At 34.4% G+C, this 15,991-nt stretch overlaps 1 long non-coding RNA gene across 1 annotated transcript; it reads left to right on the top strand.

The window, feature by feature from the left end:
• Positions 1-2,189: 2,189 nt before the first annotated feature.
• Positions 2,190-15,640, top strand: LOC133823421 (uncharacterized). Its single transcript, XR_009888330.1, has 3 exons — positions 2,190-2,544; positions 13,604-13,728; positions 15,329-15,640. It is a non-coding gene; the product is annotated as an uncharacterized LOC133823421 (long non-coding RNA).
• The last annotated feature ends 351 nt before the right edge of the window (positions 15,641-15,991 follow it).

The raw sequence follows: 15,991 nt of genomic DNA on the forward strand, positions 1-15,991 counted from the left end.
TGATCCATTTGACCCATAGAATATCATGCTTCTCAGATATGGCCCATATATATTTAGCTAAAATAGCTCTATTCCAACTAGCACCATCTCTGAAACCGAGACCACCATAGGCCTTAGGGAGGCAAACCTTCTGCCAAGAAGTAATATGAATCTTGCTTCTATTCCCAGAAATTCCCCAAAGAAACCCACGAGAAAGTTTCTCTACTTCCTTAACAATACTCTGAGGTAACACAAAGATACTCATCCAGTAATTACGAAGCCCAAATAAAACTGAGTGAATAAGTTGCATTCGACCAGCAAAAGAAAGATGCCTGCTAGTCCAAGACTGAAGCCTCAATCTGATTTTTTGAAGAATAATGTCACAATCTTCATGTGTCCACTTAGTTGGCCGCATAGGCACCCCAAGATACTTAAGCGGAAAAGATCCTTCAGGGAGCTGAATCTCTTGAGCGATATTCCTTCTCTCAGTGGCATTGACTCCTCCAAAGAAAATGTGAGACTTACTAGCATTAATAGAGAGCCTTGTAGCAGCACTAAACTCCTCAAGAACCTCTTTGAAAACTCTAACAGTAGAACAAGTTCCCTTACAAAATAAAATCAAATCATCAGCAAAGCACAAATTAAGAAGTTTAAGACTTTTACACATAGGGTGAAATCTGAATGTAGAATTGTGAGCTGCTAGTTGAAAGCTCCAAGTAAGATACTCCATGATAAGCACAAACAAAAGAGGAGACATAGGATCACCCTGACGTAGCCCTTTCTCACCCTTGAACCTGCCTTGAACTCTACCATTCATAAGCAAAGAGTAAGATGTGTTTTTCAAGCAAACCATAATCCATCCTATAAACTTCATAGGAAAACAAAATGCCTTTAATAGATCCTCAAGAAACTGCCAATCAACCGTATCATAAGCTTTACTGAAGTCTATCTTGATAGCACATCTAGGCGAAGTAGAGGTCCTCCCATAATTCTTGACAAGATCTTGGAATATCATAATGTTATGAGCAATGGATCTACCCCGAATAAAAGCTCCTTGGTTCGGCTGAATGAGATCAGGAAGAACTAAGGTCATACGAGAACACAAAAGCTTGGCAATGCATTTGTATAAAGTAGAACAGCAGACTATAGGTCTATAGTCTATAGCTCGAGAGGGATTAGCAACTTTAGGGACCAAAGACAGAGTAGTTTCATGAAGCTCAGAAGGAAAATTCCCAGTTTCAAAACACTGACTAACTGCTGTACATACTTCACCCGCAATATCCTGCCATAAAGCCTTGAAAAGTCCTGAACCAAAGCCATCAGGCTCCGGGGGCTTAGTGATGGGAATACCGAATAGAGCATCTCGAATTTCCTTATGAGAGAAGGGTTTCAAAAGAACAAGTTGTTGATCAACCGAAAGCTTGGTACCCATCTCAATACAACATAAATCAATCCAACCAGTAGCTGAACTTGGACTACCCAAATAGCTTCTAAAATGCTCTACAAAGTGAGAGACATTAAGAATTTTAAGGAAAAAATAATAGTTAATTGAAAAAATAATTTAATTGGGGAAGTTATGAAAATTAAATCAGTTTTGATTTAGTTATAAATTGGTATAATAAATAGATTTTTATGCCCCAAATTATGCATTATTCTTTGGAATAATTAATAAATGATATTAAAATTTTAAAATAAAAAATAATTAGAATTTAAAGAGTTTTATTTTTGTAATTCGTATTATCATTATTTATTGAGGAATAAATAATAAGGACTCTTTCAATTTATAAATGGAATTTATTAAGATTTGAAGATTTTACATGTTAAATTGTGGGATTTAAAATAAAAATTGATCGCTCAATTATTATATTATTTATGGAAATAATATCAACATATTTTTAATTTCAATAAAAGTATAATTTTATTAACTAATGGTGATAAATTGGTTTAAAATGCCATCTAATTGTTTTTTGGGATTTAAAAATAATTTAGATAAATATATTTTGTGGCAAATTTAGATAAATATTTGTTTAACTTAAAAAAAGTTTACTCTAGTAATTAAGTGGTAAATTAACAAAAGAGAGTAACTAATAAAATAATTGATAAATAAATAAATTAATATATTAAATATCAAATTTTATTTAATTAAATAAGAAAAGGGAGTTAAAAATTATAATACTAAATCCTAAAATTGTATCAGAATCCCTAAATGAATCCCTAGAATCCCTTTCTCTCTCCTCTTTCTTCTTCCTAGCCCGATACTCTTTCTTTTCTTCTCTCGCATCTCAATCGGCCAGACCAGATGAGCCATCTCCGACCACCACCCAATGACACGCACCCCACCACGAGCTTCCTTGGCCCCTGAAACCGCTAACCCGTGAAGCTCGCCTCCCCACTCGCTGACCTCTGTCGCAACTGGCTCCCCAAAGTTCCGTCGCTGCTGTGAGTTTGGAGGATTTTCTGGCCTCCATCGTTGATGATGAAGGCTCCTGCTGGCGAAGGCGACGACGAAGGCTCCTGATGTAGAGGGAGAAGAAATGATTATGCTGGTTTTGCCGCCTCTCCCTTGTTAGTCTTCTTTAATTTTTTGGTTTGATTAAAATGTGGGGAATTTGCCGAAATGACTATATCAGATATTGATATTTGCAAAATGGCTTTTTTTATTTTAATTAATTTTTATAGTTATTTAATTTTTTAAAATATGATGATGTGGCAGGATTTGTAAACAAAATAAGTTTAATATCAATATAACAAAACCCTAAACAGCAACCTCATTCGTCTTCCTCCTTTCTCTTTCAAACACCTCTGTCACTTCTTCTCCATTGAAGACAGTATCCCCATTCTACAGTCAAAAGTTTGCCGGCGACGAGCTCTGGCGACCCTCAATGGCGACAAGATTTTTCCTGGTATTTATTTTCTTTTACTTATTTCCACAATAATTTCACTTTCACTCATTCCCTTACTCTCTTATGCTATTTATTTTGAAGAAAATATAATGGAAGCAACAATGGAGGAATCAACTTCATTTTGTCAGTTCTCATCAAATGAACAAGTAAGATTATGATTATATTTTAATGAATTAGAATGATTACGATTATGAGTTTAATGGATTACAATAATTTTGATTTTGAGTAAATTGATGTGCAATTTGAAAAAAGTGAAAATTCTATATAATTTTAAGTTTATTTTCATTGTTAGAGTTCATCACTGTTTTGAAAATTATATGAATATATTGAGTTGAAAATTACACTAAAAGACCATTTGTAACTCATAGAGTCGCCTAGTGCAGTTAAGGGTCTTTTAGGGTATACATTTTGTGACATAAAAGAATAAAATTGAACTAAGCGACCCTCAGGGTCGCTTAGTGTATTTTAACATAAAGAATAAAATTGAACCAGGGTCGCTTATGGTCGCTTAGTGTATTTTAACATAAAGAATAAAATTGAACTAAGCGACCCTCAGGGTCGCTTAGGGTCGCTTAACATAAAGAATAAAATTGAACTAAGCGACCCTGGGTCGCTTAGGGTCGCTTAGTGTATTTTAACATAAAGAATAAAATTGAACTAAGCGACCCTCACGATCGCTTAGTTCAATTTTATTCTTTATGTTAAAATACACTAAGCGACCCTAAGCGACCATAAGTGACCTTGTGGGTCGCTTAGTTCAATTTTCTTCTTAGATGTTAAAATACACTAAGAGACCTTTGCGACCATTTGGGTCTCTTAGGGTCGCTTAGTTCAATTTTCTTGTTAATGTAAATATACACTAAGAGACCTAACCCAACTTAGGGTCTTATTTCAATTTTGTAATATTTGCACTTATTATTTACATTGTATTTTGTTTGTTTGGAAAATTTCAGATTTCTAGAACTATTTTGACAACAAAGCTTCCTTGTGTCCTGAGTGTTATTATGAATGAGAATGTTCAAACGAAATATAAAGTTACCATTAGGTCTTCGATGCAAATATTTGAAAAAATAAATTCTTGGTTATCAAAAACTGACAAGATTGTTTTTAGAAAATACAGTCAGTTGGGTCATTTGTTGGACCTCCCTTGGAAAGGGAAGTTTTGGGGGACCTTATCGCACCAGATAATTGCAAGGAGGATAAATTGTCAAAAAAAGCACGAGTTGTGGTTTTTGATAAATGGCAAACCTGTGAGATTCTCTATCCAAGAGTTTGCAATAGTATCTGGATTATACACTAGTGGCGAATTAACTCCAGAAGAACTAAATGTGGTTTCATCAAACAACAATTTAAAGAATAAGTACTTCAAGGATATGTCTATAAAAATAGAGGATGTAGCAAATGTGCTAGATAATATACCAAAATAGGAGAGAATGAAAGACATAGTGAAGCTATGCTTTATCTACCTACTAAGTGCATTTCTGTTAAATTCAAGTGTTGGTACCACAATAGATTTATCTTGGCTACGACTAGTGGATAATTTGGAAATATTTGATAAATATCCTTGGGGGAGGCTGGTATATGAGAAGATTGTAGATCAAATTACTCGTGTAAAGTTTCGGAAAGATCATAATAAAGATATGATCAGGTGGAACTTCATATGTTGTCCTTGGATATTTCAGGTAAAAAAATCTAAAATTGTGTATCTAAATTTTGATAAGTATGGCTTATCATATGTTTTTCATGCTTACAATTTTTGTTTTGATTCTTATAGATATGGATCTGTGAAGCAATGTCGAAATTGGGAGAAATGATTGGACAAAGAATTCCAGGAAATCATATTCCACGATGGATTGGTTGGAATATAAATGTTAAGGTCCAAAATATCACAGTTGCAAGAATATCCAAAGTAATAGAAGAAGAAGATGAGGTATTTATCCATGTATAAAAATTGCTTATGAATTTTTTAAAACACAAATATATTTGGCTATGTTAACTTATTTTACTTTTCTTTATTTGGTTTTCCAGTTCTTTGTGCGACCTACTCTAGTTCCAAGTGCGGAAGAGAAGGTACAATTGTTCTATGAAAGGCTTCATAGCTATGTAGACAATGCAGATGACATTATAGATCAGATTTCTTCATTTTTAGGCGGCAATGTCATCCTGCGTAATAATCCTCGTATTGTTGTGGGAGAAGAGGCCCACAATAATACGAGTTGTTCTACGCATGATTCCTTACCTCCATCTCCTCAGCCACCATCCTCAGAGGGTCCTTCAAACCAGATATTTGTAGATTCTTCTATGCCACCTCCTCAGTTCACTCTAGTTCGTCCTGTGCCATCCTCACAATCTGCCCCAACTGATCATGTTTATAGTGAATTATTGGAATCAGTAAAATGTTTCATGGCTGACCAAGAAAAACTACACATAGCGAGATATGAGGAGATGGAACGTTTGAATAAAGAGAGGTATGAGGAGATGGAACGTTTGAATAAAGAGAGGTATGAGGAGATGGAACGATTGAATAAAGAGAGGCATGACGCAATCATGGCAGCCAACTCTGAGAGTGAGTTTCTGAATAGAGAGAGAAATGTGGCATTAATGGAAAAGTTGGATGTTTTGATTGACATCCTTTGACCTGTGCATGCACATTTTTCTGGGTGTGAAGACCCACAGGTAACTTTTCAAGTACTTTAGCTTCTGATTATTATTTATTTCTTAATTATAAGTTAAATGCTTTGTTACTCAATGGTTGTAGGATACACCTTCCAATGCGCATGCAAACTTTGAAGATAGATTCACCACACCCCAAGGAGAGCATAATATAGATAGTGACCCCAAGGTAACTAATATGGCTGCACAACCTTCCAGAGACGCAATCACCACACCATCTCATTCACCTGCACATACCTATGAGACGCCACCATCAATTATCTATGAAGGGGTTGGTAACGAAGAACCTGGTGATGAGGTAGAACAGGTAGTTCGAGATGACCGACCATTGAGATTAAGAAAACGTGCTCGAAACTTGTTATCACCTTTCATATCATGGCCAAAGAAACGTCGATACTCAAAGTTAGAACCTCCTACTTTTGACCCTTTTAGGCTGCCTATTGAAGAGGATGTGCAAGCTTTTTATACGTGGTACAATGGGGATACATGTGGTAGACCTGTCATTCGTTGTGGCCTATTATTTCGAGAAAGAAGTTTTTTTGAGACATTGTTGGGAAAGCAACAACATATTGATAGCGAGGTAAGCTTTATCATTCAATTATTTCATAATAATTAGTTAATACTAGTTTTATTTTTCAGCTTAACTAATATTGAATAGTAGATGCTTTTGGGCAGCATGTGGATGAAATAACCTATATATTTAGAAAACGAATGGACAAAGTTCAAGACATCTTTCCACAAGATAGATGCATTTTTACTGATGAGTTTGGGAAATATGTTCGTGAGTTATATTGCAAGTCTCGAGAGACTAGCACCGTAGTATACAAAAAATATCCACATCTAATGTCATTTGTTGATGCAATCAGACCCATTAGAGGGAGAGTTTGGTCCAAAGTGAATTACTTCTGTGTGCCATGGACCAATAATAACAAACATGGGATGGCATTGGTAGTAGACATTAGAATGTGGACAATATGGATTTATAACTCCAATCCAGACTATTGGATCTCCATAGAAGCAATGGAAAGATCAGTGCAACCACTTGCCGAATATTTTCCGCTATTACTTCGTGATAGTGGTCATTTTAATGAATTTCGTGCTCAGTGTATGTACTTCATGAAGATAGAAGTTGCCCCCGCAGATACTGTTCCTCAAAGCAATAGAATGTAAGTTTCATTTAAATTTACATGTATGAGTCAACTTTTAAAGATAATACTAATATAGTTAACCTTGTCTTTCATAGGGGAGATTGTGGTATATTCATGCTGAAGACAATAGAAATGCACATTGCTGGTAAGTGCAACGAGTTAGCTAGAACGTTGCTAAACGACGACAACATAGATACTTTTAGACAAGCATATGCAGTTCAATTATATGTAGGTAATGCAAATCCCTAGTTAGATATGTTGTTTTTTTTGTTACGAACATTCGCTTTTGGTGTTATGTATCTCTTATACAATATTATTAAATGATCAAACATTAATGATATAATTGATTGATTAAATCACTTTTATAATATAATTGATTGGTCACTGTTGAAAATTTCACTAAGAGACCCCGTGAGACCCATATGGGTCGCACAAGGTCGCTTAGTGCAATTTGGTCACTGCTGAAAATTGCACTAAGCGACCCTATGCGCCTCATATGGGTCGCACATGGTCGCTTAGTGCAATTTGGTCACTGCTATGGGTCGCACAGGGTCGCTTAGTGCAATTTTCAGCAATGACCAAATTCCACTAAGCGACCCTGTGCGACCCATATAGGTCGCATAGGGTCGCTTAGTGCAATTTGGTCACTGCTGAAAATTGATTGATTATAGAATCACTTACAGAAGACCCTCAAATTGCACTAAGAGACCCCGAGGGTTGCATTGAAGGATTTATACCTAAAATTGCACTAAGAGACCTTAAGGGTCGCATTGAAGAATTTACACATAATTTATAAGAGACCCAAAAATTGCACTAAGAGACCCTAAGGGTCGCATTGAAGCATTTACACCTAATTTATAAGAGACCCTAAAATTGCACTAAGAGACCCTAAGGGTCGCATTGAAGAATTTACATCTAATTTATAAGAGACCCTAAAATTGCACTAAGAGACCCTAAGGGTCGCATTGAAGAATTTACACCTAATTTATAAGAGACCCTAAAATTGCACTAAGAGACCCTAAGGGTCGCATTGAAGAATTTACACATAATTTATAAGAGACCCAAAAATTGCACTAAGAGACCCTAAGGGTCGCATTGAAGCATTTACACCTAATTTATAAGAGACCTTAAAATTGCACTAAGAGACCCTAAAATTGCACTAAGAGACCCTAAGGGTCGCATTGAAGAATTTACACCTAATTTATAAGAGACTCTAAAATTGCACTAAGAGACCCTAAGGGTCGCATTGAAGCATTTACACCTAATTTATAAGAGACGCTAAAATTGCACTAAGAGACCCTAAGGGTCGCATTGAAGAATTTACACCTAATTTATAAGAGACCCTAAAATTGCACTAAGAGACCCTAAGGGCCGCATTGAAGAATTTACACCTAATTTATAAGAGACCCTAAAATTTCACTAAGAGACCCTAAGGGTCGCATTGAAGCATTTACACCTAATTTATAATAGACCCTAAAATTGCACTAAGAGACCCTAAAATTGCACTAAGAGACCATAAGGGTCGCATTGAAGCATTTACACCTAATTTATAAGAGACCCTAAAATTGCACTAAGAGACCCTAAAATTGCACTAAGAGACCTTAAGGGTCGCATTGAAGAATTTACACATAATTTGAAACTTAGTGCAATTTGGTCATTGCTGAAAATTACACATATATGAATCAAATAGGGTCGCTTAGTGCAATTTGGTCATTGCTGAAAATTACACTAAGAAACCCCGTGAGACCCATATGGGTCGCACAGGGTCGCTTAGTGCAATTTGGTCACTGTTGAAAATTGCACTAAGCGACCTTGTGCGACCCTCGCATAGGGTCGCTTAGTGCAATTTGGTCACTGCTGAAAATTGATTGATTATAGACATCACTTACAGAACACCCTCAAATTGCACTAAGAGACCTTAAGGGTCGCATTGAAGAATTTACACATAATTTATAAGAGACCCAAAAATTGCACTAAGAGACCCTAAAATTGCACTAAGAGACCCTAAAATTGCACTAAGAGACCCTAAGGGTCGCATTGAAGCATTTACACCTAATTTATAAGAGACCCTAAAATTGCACTAAGAGACCCTAAAATTGCACTAAGAGACCCTAAGGGTCGCATTGAAGAATTTACACATAATTTATAAGATACTCTAAAATTGCACTAAGAGACCCTAAAATTGCATTAAGAGACCCTAAGGGCCGCATTGGATTATATAGATTAAAAGAAAGATAAATTTCAACAGAGTTTACATAGATTAAAAGAAAGATAAATCTCAACAGAGTTTACATAGATTAAAAGAAGAAAATGTGAACATAGTGTTTACAAAACTATACAATAATAAATCACATATTAGTTGTGCTTCTAACATCTGATGGCGCATGACGACTTGGACACTTCTGCGCATTATGTCCTGATTGCCCACATGCCCCACAATTATATTGTCTCTTAGAAACTTCACCTTGGGAAGGTATGCGGTTGATTTTTGGTCGCCCTTTAGTCTTGTCTTCAGGTGGTGCTATCACTTGTATTGCAGTAACATCTTCAGGAATGTTGGTCCACTGTGAGTTTGGAGGAACATGATATATCATTTCAGCATATGCTAACAACCAATATTCCGAAGTGTAGAATTTTGAACACATCGAATATATAAGTTCCCCAGTATTTTGAGGTTGGGACTTTCCTGCTGCTGCTATGGCATGAACACATGGAAGCTTCTCGATATCAAAAATTTTGCACGTACAACTTTTTGACCTTAAATTCACTATTGCATCAAATTCTCCGCACATTACATTGTACTCATTCTCATTTAATTGGAGTGTTATCAATGAACCAACTTCATCCCATCTTTTTCTTAAGATTTCCTCTCTCTTCGGTGTCAATGGAGTTGTCACAGCATATGCTTCTCGACGACGAGAAAGGAACCACTGTCCCATGGTGCTTATGATAAAATTGATCATAGCAATAATTGGATACTCTCTTGCCTTTCACATCAAATTATTCACAGTCTCAACTATGTTAGTGGTCATAACTTCATACCGATTACCACCAAAATGTGCTCTCGACCACTTTTTGAACTTGACATCATTCTCAAGATACTTAGCAACACGTGGATATATTTTGCGAATATGGTCAAAATGTTTATTAAACTCTTCAATACGGTATGCAATTGCAGCTTTCTTGTACAATTTAGTCGAAGCAGCGCTTATGAAACGATGTTTTATATTTTGCTTTACATGCCAATAGCATGCCCCATGAGAAGCCATAACATAAACATGACACATTGCATGTTTGATACTTTGATGTCTATCAAAAATAAAACACAAGTCTGAGCTATCAGGTATCAACTCCTTCAACTTCTCTAAGAACCATGTCAATGAAGCGTTATTCTCACTATCAACCAAACCCCATGCAATGGGGTAAGTATGATATTCACTATCTTGTGTAGTTGCTACTAATAACACACCCTTATGCTTAGTTTTGATCCAAGCCGCATCTATACCAATTACTTTCCTCATGTAGGTGAACCCTCTTATATCCACTCCCAATGCCATAAAAAAGTACTTGAACATATTTTCTGAATCAAGTTCAATGTGGGTAACTGTGCCTGGATTTACCTGCTTCAAAATATGACAATACGAAGGGAGCAAGGAAAATTTTCTTTTGCTATTCCTCTAATCAGATTTTGAGCCCATTGTTTTCCTTTCCAAGCCTTCCAATAACTGACTTGAACTTTCATTTCCTCGCGCATGAATCCCGCGAGGCTTCTAGGGTTGAGTGGATCCTTACTGTTCTTGAAGTGTCCCTGGACACGAGCACCAATAACACGACTGGATGCTTGTCTATGATTGGCATTTCGGTTCATCAATGAGCAAGTGTGAAGACCATGGTATTGTCGAATGACAAAGAATTCTGAATCTTTCATCTTTGTAGCACGTACTCGCCATAAGCAATTTTCACTAATACAACGAACTTCCTTCAATGACTTGTTTGATTTTATTGTTCTCATTTCAAATCTCCCATTAATGGAAATGACACTAAGATAATAACTCAATTCATCCTTACTTGCAAAGTGTCGACCCACATTTAAATCAGATCCATCGTGTCTCCCACTATTTTGACTTGCTTCTCTGGTAAATTCTCCAATATCAAAATTTTGATAAGGGATGATTTGGTCGCTCTCGACTACATTGTGACTACCTTCTGTTACATTGTTATTTTCTTCAACTAATTTATCACATTCCTCGAGTACATTGTCACCTCCCTCGTGTACTATATCATTTGGTGTTGGATCGGAACCAATGATGTCTCCATTGTTTTGCACTAGATCTTCATTTGAAACTTGTTCAATTATATGACAACCAAAATAGTTATCATAAAAGCTTCCTCTATCAAAACCACTATCATCACAACAAAACTCATCATCATCAAAGAGGAATCGCGTCTTTATCTTTGTAGAATATCATAAGATCCTCAACATCAGAATCATTACAAACCTGAGTTGGTGCCATCTTACTAAATGTTTCACTAACTAACTTATGAGTAATTTCAATTTCATACAAATTTCGATCAACACCTATTTTTTCGTAGACTTTATCCACTAAATGATGAAACTTTATGCTTCTATCAACCAAAAATCCCTTGTTTCAACCAGTACCAAACCATTCCCAAATGCGTTTATCTACAATCTTCCACTCACCATTATAGTCCACGCAAATAAAGGCATAATCCATATCTGTCATAAAGTTAAATATTTAAATTAACAAGTATAAAATAAAAATAACATATCAATTAGCTTATAATTACTTTAAAGCCATACAAGTTCATTTTAAAACATACAAAACGACCCTAAGAGACCCCATGCGACCTTATGAATCAAATATGGTCGCTTAGTGCAATTTGGTCACTGCTGAAAATTGCACTAAGAGATCCCGTGAGACCCATATGGGTCGCACAGGGTCGCTTAGTGCAATTTGGTCACTACTGAAAATTGCACTAAGCGACCCTGTGCGACCCATATGGGTCGCACAGGGTCGCTTAGTGCAATTTGGTCACTGCTGAAAATTGCACTAAGAGACTGTCACGCAGGGTCGCATATTACCAGGTTGTCTTCAACCTCGAGTTGGACCTATTTTTACACTAGCATTTCATTTTTCTCAGCAGAAAAAGGTATATTTATGCTAAATATAGTTATATAACTTGAAATAATGAATACCCAATTGTAAAAACTGAGATTCAAGTAAAGTACTAACCTTTACAATAAATGAGGAAAGGAGAATCAGACACTCACGTTCAAGAGTGCATGGGGATTTCTCTTTCCTAGGGTTTCTTTTTTATTTTCAATCTAGTTCAGGAGGATTCAGCCAAAAAATATACATTAATGTTAATTAAATGAGTTTTAATTAAGATATTTTGTTAATTAAAAAAAAGGCCATTTTGCTAATAAATTTTTTTGAAAAGCTATTTGCCTAATAAAAGTTTCCATTTAGGTCATTTTTACAAAACACTCTTAAAATGTCTATGTTGGCTTTGTGATTTTGGGTGCTTCTTTTTTATTACTTTTCTCATGTGAAGAATCAGATTGCTCTGGATTGCTTTGCTTATTTGTTTGGGAAGATTTATGTGTTTCCATTCCATGAATAAAAAATACAAGATAAATATTTTGTTCCTCATTAATGTCAAATTCAAAGACTGTTATAAATTATTAACAAATATCTAACTAATGGGTTGTAGCTAATGGATCCATGAAGACTAAACAATATTTGTTCAATTAATTTTTAAGAAACAATATTTTTAGGAATTTTTTTTTGAAATGTGTCTGCATATCTTCGTTCAATCTAAGTTTGGGTTTCGTTCTCTAAATTACACAATATAAGATACTTTTGTTTAAACAATCTTTTATTGTTTACGTATTCATATTTTGTTTATTAATTTAATTTGAATGAAATATCTCAATAAATGTAGTTTTGGATTGCGATTTTTTTCTTCTGTTTTTGTTGGAAATAGTGTTCAACTGGAATTATTGCCTCTCTCTATAAGTTTTTTTTTTCCTTTTTGTGGATGGCTTTGATTCTGGAAGCACCCCAAGTGTACACTTGGTTTAATCTTTTTTTTTTTATAATTTTACTTTATGTGTTTGAATCTAATCTAAATGTGTGCCTTTGGTTTACAAGTCTGGGTGATTGATATATATTAGCTTTGGCTATTGATATTTAATCTGAATTTGTAGTTTTACGTGTTTGAACCTCAAATGAATTTGTTTATTTTGATTTGGATTTTTGTGTTCTTTTTTTTATAAATAAACTTTCAATTCTAGAAACTAGAAACCATTCATAGTCTGATTATTTTTTATATAGTTTCTAATCAATATTTTATTTTCTTTCTTTGATTTGATAAAAAAAAAATTGTGGGTTCTATATCCTTTCTAAATCAATAACTTGTATGATTTGAATCTTTGTAACTTGTATGATTCTTATTTATTTTTTAGTCTGCTACTTGTTAATAGGTTTATGTGTTTGAAACATAAATGATGATACTAACATAATGGTGGATTTTCTTGACCTGCATTTTTTTTTGTTTATGTTATAAATATGATTTTCTTCATGCTCTCTACTAAAGTTTGTTCTTAGTTTTAAGTTTGTCTTTTGCCTGCTTGCCTGGTTTCAGTAATGTTATTTTTAGTTTTAGTTCAGCTCATAGATATGTGTATTTAAATCCAAGAAGTGTTTGTTCTGTATGATTTTGTGAGGTCTATGTATATCAAGTTTTTAGGACTTTGAGAGCACTATTTTGTGGAATGGAACTTTTATTTATTACAATATTAAAAAAAATAATATAAAACAGTTGTGAAATTTTTGTTTTTGCAAGTCAAAATTTAGTGATTTTTGGGTTCGGTAGGGCTGGTTTGTTGGTGCAATAGTGTGATGATGGGTGGTTCATGGTTGCAATGGGACAATGGCCAGCTCTTGTGTGCGGCAGAGACATTGGGCTCTTCAAGGGTGTGATGGGGATGATGAAAAAAGGTTAGTGATTTGGGTTTGTTATATGTATTACATGTAAAATCTGTTTTGGGTATTATATATGTATCAAATGTAAACTCTGATTTGGCTATTACGTGTGTTCCGTTATATTGCGATATGCTTGATATAAATACCTCTGATTTTTGTATCAACCATGCATTCTCAATGTTTGATGAAATTCCAAAGTGGGGAATTATATATTTTTGGGTGTTTGGTTATCATTAGGAAGCTCTGCTAGTGTTCTATTTATTTATTTATTTTTGGTAACCGAGGGTATCAGGGGCCCCACCCCCACTAATCCCTCGAGGCCCTGGCGCTTTCAATCGGAGACTGCCCCAGTGGCCCCAAGAAGGTATTTAATTGCTTCCGTGGGGAATCGAACCTAGGATGGGTGAGATCCTAAGTACCGCCCTTACCACTCGAGCTACCCCTTGAGGTTGCTAGTGTTCTATTTCTATTTATTAATTCAATATTGAATTGGAAACTTATTTTATGTGGTTAGGATTGTTATATTTTAGTGTTATTAATATGTTTTTGAATCTTTGAAACTGTATAAATTGGTGTGTTTATATACATACATAAAGAATAATGTTTTGTTATGCATGCTTTGGGATTGGTTTGTTGGATAGTGGATGATATGTTTAATTATTAATATTGGTATGAGACTTCTGTGTTACATAGTGGATGATAAGATACTGTGTTCAATGTCTATATAATTGTACTTTGTACTTTGTAAATTGTATTAGGCCCCACACACACATTGCGGCTATTCAGTTTTCAATTCTTGATTAGACAGGCCAAGGAGATGTTTTCAATTCATTGTTAGTAGGTATATTCTCTATAGTTGGTTGATTTCAGAGTTTACTTTTATTGTTTTGAAATTTACATAAATCAAACAAACTTGCTTCAAAGTATATATTTAGCTTTCTATGTTTATTTTCAATTATAAGTCCTTTGGTTTTGCCTTTAGATCTTCTTACTGTCATAACTCAAGTGCTTCTTGGATATATAGGCCTTGATTGGCTAAGTTTTTATTTTTGACTTTAGCTTTTTTAAAAACACTTTTGGAGGAAGCTACAAATATTAACTTATTAGGGAAGAGCTTTTTAAACTAAAAAGCTAAAGTGCTTAGAAAATCCAACTAACTACAAAATAGCTTTTAGATGTCAAAAGCCCCCAAAAGAGCTTTTATAAGCCTTGCCACCAGAGCCATAGTGTCAGAAAAATTACTTATAACTTTGTATTTGATCAAAGTCAGGAAGCAATTCTTGCATTGGTCTATGACATTAAACAACATATAGTTCTCATTTTTGTTTCTATATTCTTGTAGCAGAGCAGTAATATAGGGCCCAAACTTATGTTTATAAATTTGTTTATTTCATGAGTTAGAATTCTTGAGAGAGATGCTATATTAAGTTCAGTTTATGTATCACATATACACTTGGATTATGCTATTTTTTTCTATTATTACTAGGCAACAAATGTATTTTATCGATTCTATGTAACAGAGCATATGTAAATTTGACTATAATGGTTGATTATATTGAGTCATTTATAGAGATTTTAATGCGATGGTTGCTTATATACCTGAATGTGATTTCAGATTGGTGCCCTTACTTATTAAAAAAATACTATGACTGAACATCATTGTGGGGACGAGAGCAACACGAAATTCAGATCAAGACCAAATTTTAATGAGTTTGAGTTTTGACGTGTATGTTAGTGATATTTGAGGATTTGGATTTTAGACTTGAATTGAATTTATAATTCAAATAAAATGAGATTAAAAATCTCTATTATATTCTTTTTTTTCTTATTTTTATAATTTTTATTTTATTATTTAATGCAATAGGTTTAATTTTATGTCTTACAAATATGTAAAACACATTTTTATTAATAAACTATGATTATAATCTGTGTAGAATTTTTATATGAGGAATATTTTTTAATTATATTCATTGATTTTAGATCTATTCCATGGATTAATGTAGTAGTTTAAAATAGGGAAATGAATTCCCATTTTCTATGTATGGTACATCAATTCACTACATTATGTTCTCTCGTGTACCATATGGCACGACTGCTGCTTAAAAACTGTTGTGTCATGTTACCACTATTGTCCATGAACTTGTACATCAATTCACTATATTATGTTCTCTCGTGTACCATATGGCACGACTGTTGCTTAAAAACTATTGTGTCATGTTACCACAGTTGTCCATAAACTTGTAGTGTCTCATAATTTTACTTAGCTACTACTACTATT

Source organism: Humulus lupulus, chromosome 1, assembly GCF_963169125.1.
Source record: "Humulus lupulus chromosome 1, drHumLupu1.1, whole genome shotgun sequence".
Lineage (NCBI taxonomy): Eukaryota > Viridiplantae > Streptophyta > Magnoliopsida > Rosales > Cannabaceae > Humulus > Humulus lupulus.